The 13,276-nt window shown below is 39.1% G+C and overlaps 1 protein-coding gene across 1 annotated transcript in view; it reads right to left on the reverse strand.

The window, feature by feature from the left end:
• LOC144791846 (putative cation-transporting ATPase 13A4) overlaps positions 1-13,276 on the reverse strand; it is a 446,251-nt gene that overhangs the window by 94,402 nt on the left and 338,573 nt on the right. The window lies entirely within an intron of this gene.

The following is a 13,276-nucleotide window of genomic DNA, read 5'->3' on the forward strand; positions in this document are numbered from 1 at the left end:
GTATCTAACTCAGAAGGGTGAAAAGCTGAGTGGATGTGATAGGATTCAAAGTTTTAACCTTCAGCTTGCACACAGGTAGCACCTGTCAATGGCTTGTGGCACTCACTGATTGTGTCCTGCACTGGGATTGGCCGAGGAGACTTTCGGCTTGTACAAACAAGATTGTGCCCTGTACTGGGATTGATGGAAGTGACTCTTGCCCTGTACACACAAGATTGTGTCCTGCACTGGGATTGGCTGAAGTGACTATTGCCTTGTGGTCTTTTGGGGAATTCACACACGATTATGCCCTGCACTGGGATTGACTGAAGGGACTCTTGTCTTGTGGTGTCTTGGGGAATACAAACAACATTGTAACCTGCACTGGGATTGGCTAGGGAGACTCTTGCCTTGTGATGTCATGTGGAACTCACAGAATTGTGCTTTGCACGGGATTGGCCAAAGAGACTCTTGCCTTGTTCTGTCTTCAGGAAATGCATACAAGATTGTGTTGTGCACTGGGATTGGCCAAGCAAACTCTTGCTTTGTTGTGTCTTGGGCAATACTCACTGATTGCACTGGTATTGACTGAGGAGTCTCTTGCCTATTGGTGTCTTGAAGAATTCAAAAGAGATTGAACCTTGCACTGGAATTGGTTGAGGAGACTCTTGCCTTGGGGTATTTTAAAGAATGCACATGAGATTGTACCCTGCACTGGAAGTGGGTGAGAATATTTTTACCTTGTGCTATCTTGTGGAATGCATACAAAATTGTGTCCTGCATGGGATTGGCTGAAGAGATTTTTGCCTTGTGGTGTCTTGAGGAATGCACCTGCTTCTGGCTCAGAGTCTGCTCGAAGCACATCCATACCTTCTCATGGTGGGAGGCTTCCTGTCCTCCAACGAACTGGAGTCTAATAAATTAAAGATCCTTGCAATGACCCTTGTAATGAGAACTGATGCTGATGTGTAGAGACTTCTTGGAGGTGGCATTAGTCTAAATGGACACCAGCCTTTGACTCTGCGACCACGGCAGGATCCATTGTGCTCTCCTGTAGAGTGCTGCCTGGCGTTGTGTTCTTGTGTCTACAGCCCTCTGCATTCTTACCTCTCATCAGGCCTCTGTAAATGCATGGATTGTATGAGGCACTGACAGAGGAGGCTCTTGGTCTTGTGACACGAGTGCAGCATGAGCACTACTTGACCTGTACCTGAGCATCCCTTTTGCCTATGTATTTCAGCCTTGAAGCACCTCACCTGCCAATGATCTTACTCATATATTAATCTACTACTGGTATCTCGATGCCCCTCCCTGTCTATACCATTTTGTGGGGTTGGGCTATTATGAGGGGTAACTCTTGGCCTTGGAAGTTATGTTGAGCTCAGCAGAATGTTGGCTAGTATTATGTACGTCCACGCCATGGTCATGCATATTTCTTGTCATAAAGATATTGTTGATTCTTGGCAAAATATGGTCACCCATGATGTGAGGGTTCCCAAGTCTGGCAAACTCTAGCAGAATGGTGATGATTTTTAGCACATTGTGATCAGCCTTAAAATGGCAGTTCTGGGCCTGACATCCTTGACATGAAGGTGTTCCCTTGTGGCCTTCAGTGAGGATACAAACATTCGATCAATCAATCAATCAATAGATTTGCAGAGCACTATTTGTCACCCGTGAGGGTAGCCAGGCACTGCAGATTTGTGTATTTATTTAATACACCACCCATTCCTTGGAAATAAACCTGCTGATGGCATGAGAAATAGGCCTGGGTGGTAAATTCCGTTCCGCTCACGGAATTTGGGTAATTTGGGTAATTTTGCGTTCTGTGGAGAACACGGAAATGTCAAAAATTCTGCTATCCGCGGCTTTGCAGATTTTGTTTGTCTGTTTGTGCTTTCAAAATGGCTGATTTATGAGATATTTACCCCCGAGCACGTAAACAGCATTCGCGAACAGGAAAAAAGCATCGCAAACGGACGGAACAAGTAAATTCGCATGTTCACGGAACTCTGCGTGCTCGCGGAGGCTTTTTACTGTTTTGCTGAGCTTTGCATAGCGCGTCTGCTCAAATTCAGTCTACCCCTAATGAGAAACAGAGGCCGCCTAAATATGGTTGCACTTCGGAACAACGCATGCCTTTACAATGTGGTTTCAACAATGAACATATCAGTACAACGCATGTCTTTACCACGCATGGCACTACCACAACAATATATAGGGGTACATCATATGTACCTTCACCATGCATACCATTACCACAAATACCATCATTACAACATTTATTTAAAATCTATGTAAATATAAACTACATCAAACATATTTTAAAATGCACATATTTTCAGAAAGTATGTAAAATGAGACTGCGCACTCATATTTTTCATAACAAGTTTTAGAGCAAAATATTAATTAAGAAATCATTTCGCAATTTATTTAATACCTAAATAAAAGTGTTTCCAATTTTCCAGTTTGTACAGTAGTCCTTTTTTTAAATCCTCTTTTTATATGTGAGCAAGGAGAAATAGCATATTTATTACACCAACAAAATTAATATACATTCTGTCACATTGTTATTCACTTTACAAAATACATTCCAATGCATATTTTCATTTTGAATAATGAATACCACCGAAGAAACGTACAAATTCAGCCATCCACCATTTTGTGCTCAGTGGTACACTAACTTCACTGGTAACCACAAACCTGGGAGAGAAGAGGAGACCAGAGACAGTTTGCTGTTCACACACTACCATCTATCCACACTAATAAATACAATGTTTTTATTATAAACCTGCCAATTCTTGTAAACATATATTAATGTATTTATCTGTAAAAATTCACAGATTATATCCCGACTTAATTTTAGATAGAGTTTCTGGATTCCTAGCAATGTAAATTAGTTAAGTAATCTTTATGACATAAATTTCATTCAGAAATAAACTTGTCAATATAATTATTATTATTATTGTTTTTTTAAATTACTTCCTTAGACAAGTTTAGAGTATATTGCTTACCACAGGGCAGGTGCTGAACAGTGGCTGGGAGCAAAACTACTCTTTTAACTCTGCCGTGTACTTACTTCAAGGCAGGTGCTGGACAGGGGCAGGGGAGCAAAATTACTATCCTTACTCCAATAGGTACTGACCTCAGGACAGGTGCTGGACAGTGACTGGGGGTCAAATTTACTATTCTAACTCCACCGGCTACTTACCTAAGGACAGGTGCTGGACAGGGACTGTGGGCAAAAAATACTATTCTAACTCTGCCAGGTACTTACCTCAGGGCATGTGCTGGACAGTTGCTGGGGTCCAAAATTACCATTTTAACTCCGGGTACCTATCTTGGAACAGGTGCTGGACAATTGTTGGGGGCAACATTACTATTCTAACTCTACCGGGTATTTACCTCAGGGCAGGTGCTAGACTGTGGTTGGGGGCCTCAATTACTACTCTAACACCAACCAGTGCTTACCTCAGCGCAGGTGCTAGACAGTGAGTGGCAGGGGCAAGTACTTACCTCAGGACTGGTGCTGGACAGGCAGTGGGTGCCACAAGTTACTATTCTGTTTCTGCTAGGTATTTACCTCAGTACAAGTTCTGGAAAGTGGCTGGGGAGAAAAATTTATATTTTTACTTCACTGGGTAATTACCTTAGGGCAGGTGCTGGAAAGTGGCTGGGGGTAACTTTGCTATTCTAACTCCGCCGGATACTTACCTCAGGGCATGTGGTGGACAGTGGCTAGGAGTCAAAATTTCCATCCTGACTCCTTGGAGTACTTACCTCAGGGAAGGTGCTGGACAGCGGTTAGGGGACCAGAATCTTTATTCACACTCCACTAGGTGCTTACCTAAGGCCAGGTACTTGACAGTGGCTGGGGGCCAAAATTACTTTTTTTATCTCCACTGGGTACATACCTTGAAATGGGTGTTGGACAGTTGTTGGGGGCAACATTAATATTCTAACTCCACCGGGTACTTACCTCAGGGCCGGTGCTAGATAGTTGGTGGGCAAAATTACAATTCTAACTCCACAGGGTACGTACCTCAGGGCAGGTGCTAGACAGTGGTTGGGTGCCAAAATTAGTATTCTAACCCCTCTGGGTTCTTATCGCATGGCAGATGCTAGAGAGTGACTGGGGCAAAATCATTATTCTATCTTTGCTGGGTACTCACCAGAGGGTAGCTGCTGTACATTGACCAGTGGAAAACTTACTACTGTAACTCCGTCTAGTATTTACCTTAGGGCAGGTGCTTGAAAGTGGCTGGGTAGAAAAATTGTCAATCTCAATTTGCCTGATACTTACATCAAGGCATATGCTGGACAGCGGCTGGGGGTCAAATTTACTATTCAAACTCTTTCAAGTACTTACCTTATGGCAGGTGCTGGAAAGTGTCTGGGGTAAACTTACTATTCTAACTCAGCTGCATACCTCCCTCGGGGCAGGTACTGGACGGCGGCTGGGGGGGGGGAATCATTATAATTACAGTATGAATTACTTATATTTGTTTCTATTAACCCCTTCCATGCTCATGACGAGCTCAGCTCGTCATGCAGCACAGTGCTCGTGTGCTTATGACGAGCTGAGCTCGTCATGACCACACCTGTTTTTATTGCTGTCCAGCACAGCAGGGGAAACTCTCTAGCAGAGATGAGGTTAAACAGACCTTACAATCTCTTCAAAGAATTTGCAAATCTACAAGCTGAAAGTCAAAACCATACCCTGTTCATGAAAAGACAAAAACCTTTCTAGGTAAATAAGGTTTAAAAAAAACTAAGCATAACCAAATCTAACAATTTTCTTTCCATGTGCAACAAAGAGTGCCACCAGAATACCTCTTGTTTTTTATAGTGGTATTCAAAAAATTGTCACTGTGAATAAACTGTTTTAAAAAAACAACAAAACCAGTTTTCCTCAGCAGGGATTTTGCTCACAATAAAACATAGTTAAATTTCAAACATTTCTAATCTCAAATGGTTTTTTCCTTTTTTTTTTTTAAATATACAGATCTTACAACAAAGGTTTTAAACCTACAAGCCATCCACCAAACAACCTAAAGAGAAATACATTTCTCTGTCATAAACCAGACTACAAATGATGAAAAACCATCTCAGATACAAAATTCATTCAGAAATAGTACTTATAAAAATAATTAAACATTCTTTTCAGATGTAAATAATCTAAAAATCTATTTTCTCACAAATGTTAGCAGAAATAATATCTATGTCATGAATATCGTTTTTTAAATTAATAATATGATTTTAAAATAATTGTTATGAATTTTAGTTAATGTTTTAATTGTATATGCTATAAATTGGTTGTATATTAAATTGTTCATGTTTTCTAACATCATTTATACATTTTTAATTTTTTTAATTAATTGAATTGTTTATTGTGATTTTTAGTGTCACAGTGGATTGTTGGGTTTGTAGGGGTATAGGGTGGGATGTAAAAACATTATCGTTAATTATTCATTTATTCTTAATTATTATTCATTATTTAATTGATCATTAATATTGTAAATTGTGTAATTCATTCATTATTTAAGTTAAGTTTTAGGTGCAGGTAGTGCACCTGAAATTGGGATTTATAGTAGTTCAGAGTGGGAAGTAAATTAATTAGAATTAATTATTAATTGTTGTTAGTTGTTTATAAATATGTAATTGATAACTAATTATGTAAATTGTGTAATTAAGATATTTTTAGGTGTGTGTTGATTAGTTTATAGAGGCATTTTGCAGGAAGTTATTTAAGCAATAATACATTTAAAATTATGTATTTATGTATAAAAAATGATGTTATTTATTATGTAATGTGTTAATCGTGTTATGCTTTTTAATTTCTATTACATTTTGTTTTGTTGGCTCAGATGATTGTGAAAATAGAGGGCATCATTACGATAGCTGAGGGACTGCCAGAGACAGACAGGCAGTCCCTTGGCCATCGTAACAGGGATCTCCATCCAACATATTATAATGGGATTTGGATGTGTGGCTGTCGGAAACACCGATTGCCACAGTCTCGACAGGCGTTCTTTATCCAACCGCCTGTCAGACCTCCCTGTATTCTCTGACACGTGGCGGTGCCTGACAGGCACCACCGAAGGGATTACAATATTCCTTTGTGCCAGTCGTTCTGCAGCAGTCTACCCGCCGCAAATCAGCAGTTGGAAACAGACTTGGGGGCCCGTAGCAGGACCCCATAACCCACTGGGCTAGGGACACACGCCTACAACTACCCACATATCCCTACACCATGTAGTAGGCACTGCATGGTGCCTGTCACAGAGTGCAGGGATGTGTGGGGGGAGTCTGTTTTGTCTTGCGGTAGGTGCTGCAGAGCGCAGCATCCATTGCAATTTAAAACATGGGCAATGCGACTGTCACAGTGGAGGTCACATCCTAATTTGCCCAGTGGGACCGCCGCCTTGTAGGCGGGCGTCCCAAATAAGAATGGATGGCAGGTGGACTTTTGCCCGTCCGCCATCCTAATGACCCCATAATGTGGTATTTTAATGACATTAGTATTATTTATTTTAATTGATAATAACTATTTAAAAATGTAATCATTATGTAATTTGTTTAATTTTTGTTAAAATGTAGACATAATTTTTCAATGTAAGTATTTATATTTTTCTTACTTCATAGAGTTGCTAAAATATGTTATTTGTTTGAAGAGAACTAATCTCTCTCTATTGTTGCACCGGCTGGAGTGGGAATACTACATTTTACCCCTCCTGAGTCCAGTGCTTTCCATACGGTTATATAAATTGGAATGGGAATAGTATATTTATTATTTATAAAGTTCAATATTTTTATTATTATTGTTCAAATATATTATTATTTACTGAATATGTGAGGACACAAGCAGTGCGTTACGGGGGTGCGAGGTATAGTTAGCACAGTTGCCTATAACTGCTGATTTGCACTGGGTTTGTATGAGTAAAACCTGAGCCTAACTACAACGTCACTTTAACCTTTGATTTTTTTCAGTGAATTTCAAAGTTTTTTTTAAATGTCAATTTCTAACTATACATCCGTATAACCTTTGTTTTTTCAGTGAATTTCTATGTTCTTTTTAACTAGTAGTTACATTTGAAGTTTGGTAGAGAAAGGGGGCAGGGCCTCTGACAGGCTCTCATCAATGCTGCTGTCTGGGACTTACTGGAAGTATCACAAGGGGTTCCTGGCCCCCAATTACCTCCAGTATCCAAGAGGACTTAATCTCCCAACCAGCAAGGGGCAAGGTGGTGCGTATGCTTAGAACTAGAAAAAAGAGGATTGCCCTCCGAAAACCTCTCCACAATCCTGCTGTGTGGGAGTTACTGGAGGCAACAGGAATGGTAGTTGGCCCCCAAGGATGATGTGGAGCCAAGGGATCTTCATTCCCCAACCAGCAGTGCACCAGGCGGTGTGTTTTCAGAGTGGTGGGTACAGGGGGCATGGCCTCAAAGTTCCTGTCAGCAATCCCGCTGTTTGGGACTGACTGGAGGTAACATCAGGGCTTGTTTGCCCCCAAGGACCCTTTGCATTCAAGGGGACGTGATCCCCCTACTAATAGTGTATCAGAAGATGGGTTTGAAGAGTGGTGGGAAAGGGGTTGTAGCCTTTGACCACCTCTCAGCAATCACACTTTGTGGTTTCTGGCCCCCAAGTACCCTCAGGCCTCCCTCCTTTTTTGTCATATGCCCTGGGGAGGTGGTGCTCCACATAGTCCCCACATTCCTATAAGGAAAGGCAGGGGAGGTGGTGGTCTCAGGGGTTTGCAGGATCTGAGAAGACTACCCTTATTAAAAGTTAGGAAGCCCCATGGGGGTGGAGGTCCCCAGGGCAGCCAGGGAGGCCTCGCGGACCTCCCCCACATTAATTAGTAAAAAAGCCCCAGGGAGGTGGTGTTCCCCAGGACATAATAGGCCCTAGTAGGAGGCATTCATGAACCCCCCTCCTTTATCTACATTATGCCACTGGGACCTGGCCCACCCTGGTGACAATTTATAAAGAACTGCAGGCAGCCCGAGCTTCGTTTTATTGGAGATTTATGGTGGGATTCGAGAACTCAGCATGACTCTTGCTGGAACTTAATAAAAAATGCTTTTAACTCCCAGTGGGTAACCTTTGTGGCCACCCCCTCCCCACCGGTCATATCTGGGAGCTCAGGGTATTCCTACCTCACCCCCTTTTCTTTCTTTTTTACTTTTCTGTGGGACTCAGCTTCAAGTTGAGTCCCAAGATGGCTGCCAACACTTCTTGGTCAAATTTCTGTGGGATTTTGGGCTCCCGATGTTAATATTTTTAAACTTAAATATCTCTGAAACTACTGAATGGATGTGCACCAAATCAAAACAGTGCATGCTTTCCGGACCAGAATCTAGCTTTCTGCCAAATTTTGTGTAATCCCGTTCAGCGGTTTGGGCTGCAGTCGTGTTCAAAAAATAAAAAAGCCCCATTGACATAACATGGGAAAACTCGTTTTGGGACCCCCACTTGAGAGATCACCCTGAAACTTCCAACACAGCAGTTGAAACAAAAAGGGATTTTTAAAAAAAACTTTGTAAAGATTTGTCAAGTGGCGCCAAAGTTACTGGCTAAATTAAAACTATTTTAGGTTTTATATATATAATAGATCATATATAATAGATCAATAAAACCTGCAGGCGGTTGCCAGTAGATATTTATAGCTAGGACCTAGTTTTCATAGGAATAGCATTTATTTCTTTTACGGTAAAATTCATATTTTTTACATTATATACATGTTTATAAACATACACACTTTGATATATATATCTATGCGGTATGAAACGTCCTCAGTCAGACAGCAGTACAGCATACAGCCAAATCGAGGTAAAGACGAAACGAGACCCAAATCGTGGTGTTTAGAGTTTTATTGCGCCCAACACCAGTCTGCCACGACGCGTTTCGGCTACCAAAAGCCTTGATCACATGACGCAGTCATGGGGCCTGGCCACCATTTTTAAAGTGCAAAGTGCGTGATGAGCATAGAAGACATACTACATGCCTAAATGCATTGCAGTTCTGACACATTTAGAGTTTGAACCAACATAATAACCAGCCAGTAAAATACAGATTTTAGTTCAGTTTAGCTGTATAAATATATATATATGTGTATTTTTGTTTAAATTAGTTTATATTTATATATATTTTCAAATAGTATTTAAACATATTAAATTTAATTTATATTAATGTTATGTGTTAAAATATTAAATCTTTATTTATTTAAACTACATATATAGTAAAAACAATATTTTGTACATATTTCCCGATGTTAGTGTAAAACAATATTCTTTTCCATATGTTTGTACTTAGAGTAAATGTATATAAAAACTATATTTTGTGATCAATATTTTTGACACAATATTTTCCCATTTCCTATTTATATTGGTGAAACATAAAAAATAAATCCATCCTTGAGGATAACATGTCCAACAGTAAACTGCAGTATGAGTTAAAGAACTAACAGTGTTGTGCTTTGTATCTTCTGTGTGTGTGTGTGAATCAGAGTACTTTAACCAGAATTAAGAAAAATTGGCTAAATAATTTGATGACACATCTAAGCAGGCGATCTAAGCACGTTGGGCCATAGATGGAAGCCAAGATTTCCCACTGACTGCTGGAACTGTTACTCAACCTGCTTAGAGGTAGGTGCAAAGCCAGAGTGGGTGGCAAACTCCACTGCGCCGGCTGAGTTCAGAAAGTTTTGCCACTCTGTGCTCTGCATGGTACTGTGGGTTGCCTTCTCCTGCTGCCCCCTCAGGAAGGATCCATTAGAATGCAGGGAGGATGCGCTGCAGCTGAGCAGATGCTGCTGTTTGTTCACGTCCTCATGTATTATGCAGCAGGCAGTGCCGTGTCCAGAATAATCTGCATTACTCTGCTTGCTTGCGGAACTCGGCAGAATATCCCCGAGTTTTTTGGCAACTCCGTGTAGTGAAACTCTGCGAACCCCAATCAGGCCTAGGGCATAGACAAACAATGCCACAGAGGGTTTACAAAATTCTTTTAACAAATCACTAGGTAGACCTCATCCGATCCTTTATCATTTCTTTGCAATTTTGAAGAAGAAACAAAGTTTCCAAGAAATAAGAATGGCTTAGTCATTGACAGGTAGTCTGAACCTTTGTGTTTCCATAAGAGTATATAGATGTCTGAGAGATTATTGGTTAAAATCCATCAATTTTCCTTGATGGGACTACCTGAACAATATTGCATGCATCCTACACTTCTAACACACACTGACAACCTGAAAATGTCTTGCCTGTTTTGACAGCATTATCTCATTAAATTGACATTTTTTTAGAGTATTTTTTACAAATTAAAGGGATTTTGGGGTTCCTACCAGTAGTTGCTTTCCTTCTTCAACTCTTGGCGAATTTTTAAAACTGCTTGTCACCAAGAGTCTTCAGTACTCCAATAATCCAAACGGGGAAACCAACATTCAATAAACAGATCAACTCTCAGGAAAAATAAAAAAAACTAATAAAAACAGGAATTCCACAAAGCTTACATTTTCTTAAAAAAATAGCAAAAAGAAAATGCGTTCTCAATAATGACATTTCCTTGGATTTTACCAAAATATCTTATCAGGCTTGGTGGTATGCTGTTTGCTATAATCACAGGTTAGATACAACTTTTGTCTACCCCTTGGCTTTAGCTGCCAAGCGAAAAGAATTGTGGAGTCCAGTTACACTATTTTTTTATTTAAGTGCTCAGAGTTCTCTGCCTTTGTCCCCGTTACAGCAAGAAGTTCCTAAACCTCCATGAATTCCTGTATTTTGTTAAACATATTAATATTATTTTAGCTTTTCTTGTAATTACAATGTATATTTAGTATATCTTTTATTACCTTATGTCATACCAGTTGCCAATTTTGCTTATATTTATTCTCAATTTTTGATGTTTCTTTTTATAGCTTATATTAATACCTTTAATTATCTTGATGTATACTTTTGCTTGTTATTTTCTTTGTCTTACTTTGTAAGCTTATGTCATATTCCTTCAATAAAATTTTTCTGAACTTAAAAAAAATAATGACATTTCCTGAAAATAATCCAGTAGTGATCCTAGGACATTGAAGATCAGTTATTCCCCAAAAAAGAAATCCAAAGTAGAAGTCTATTTTTAAAAACATGAGCCCAAAAAATCAATTTTGCAAATCGTAGTCCCGGAGAAGAATCCGGTAGCAATCCATCCACAAATCCAAAGTATCTACAGTAAGCATGTGGTCTTCTTCCCATAAAATCACTAGCAAGTTTGAAAAACACAATGCCAAAAATATAAAAGGTATTTCTGCATTTTTTTTAACCTACTTTGAAAAAAAAATCCTTACTTAGGCATATGCTCACAACCTGCATGGGAATATAAAAGTGGTAAAAACAGCAAAACATGCATTTCAATACTCTCTAACATCTAACTACCCCCCTCTCTTCAAATTAAACACAGCCAAGTATATACTTACAAAGGTTAAGTAAATTGTTCTTACCTGACCGCATTTCTTCCTTGATTGCAATCTTAACCACAACACTATTTGTTAAAAAAAGAATTCCTATTTTATAACTATTTATAAGTAAATATTAAATTTTTTTAAACATGGTATTAGTTATTGTTTTTTTGCATTATAATGATTAAAATAACATTAAGAGCACTATGATTTTAATTGTCTTCAACCATTTAAAAAAAATGTATTATGTCTTTTATAATGAATACTCAAGTATTATAATCAATACCTGAGTATTAACACACGTCTCCACCCAATACCATATATCCCTTCCATCTCATCCCTTAAGGTTTGTGTTAGAGCCCTAAAATTAATAGAAATAAATGAAATTAATGTTAAAACCCATATATTATAGTTTATTAAATTGATAATCCTTTAACTATTTTTATTTAAAAATGAATATATCATGTACTAACATATATACGTACCTATCTACTTACCGATCTTCTTACCTAATAATGCATGGTAAAGGCATGTGTGATAAGAGAAACATCAAAATAATAAACCCTTTTTTATTATCCATATTTATATAAATATGTATAATAAAAAGGGGGTTATATTTACCCGCCAAAGACTTACATTTTCATGGTAAAGGCATATCTGTGGTAAAAACTTTTGTTGTAAAGGCTTTTTTTGTTTAGCCTATAATTTATCCAACATACAACTGCGTGGTAAGTGTATTTGCCTATAATGCATGGTAATGGTGTGTGGTAGTGACATGCGTGGTATAGGCTTATGCATTGTAGTCACATGCATGCTAAAGATGTACGCATGGTACAGACTGTGTGATAAGGGAATTGTGTAGTTTAAACTGCATTTTCAGGTTGTTCCCCCTTAAATATTGTTCTGTTATTGGCAAGCCATGCTTCAAGGCTATATAAATACTGCAAATAAATTCCATTCACCTCTAGTGTCATATGGCCCCTTTCTTTCATCTCTGCGCTAATTAATTTATGAAGCATGGCACTCTGTTTTTTATGCAGCAATCTACCCATGCACTGACTCGTTCATTCATCTATCCATCCATTCATTCATCTATCTACGCACTCAAATAATTCAGTCATTCACTCATTAATTCCCTTATTCAAACATTCGTCCAAACATTTATGCCTATTATTCGCAAGATCACTCATCTGCACAAACACAAACCTGTTATTCATAATGAAGTACTTTCACTTTAATAGATTGTTTTTAGGGTCCACGCCACAACTCCTTCCAGTGGGCAGAGTTACACAGTTGAACAAGCCATGTTTGACACACCTGTTCTAGCTCCATAAACCAGTGGATCAACCACTGGCAGGTGGCCTTCAATGCTTTATTCATGATTTTACCTAGAGGGCAGAAGGGACCTGAGGTGGTATGAAATGGGCCGGAGTGGTGATGATGTGATGAACAAGGAACAAGTGTGTCTACTGGGCTCTACCAATGCTCTGCTGGTGATCTGTAGAGGACAGTGGTCTATGACCTCCATCTATGTTGCTGCATAGTCTCACAGTGCTCCAATAAATGTGGTTTTCCCCGGAAATAGGAGAAATACATGTATTTAGATTACATAGAACTGAGAAAACAGAGGTATGCTGTTCCTTTGAAGATGAGAATAGAAGTGGACACCAGAGTGGAGAGATCCTAGTAGGTCTTTTACCTGTTATTTTAGCTGATGATGAAGTGTGTGTGTATGATGTGGATGGTATGTATAAATGGTGAGTAGAATGCTTACCGCCTGACTTACCCTCTGATCATTTCCCATTTCAAAATTATCGTAAGGTAGGTCACGCCGGAGCGATTGGC

This window comes from Lissotriton helveticus, chromosome 11 (assembly GCF_964261635.1).
Source record: "Lissotriton helveticus chromosome 11, aLisHel1.1, whole genome shotgun sequence".
Classification (NCBI taxonomy): domain Eukaryota; kingdom Metazoa; phylum Chordata; class Amphibia; order Caudata; family Salamandridae; genus Lissotriton; species Lissotriton helveticus.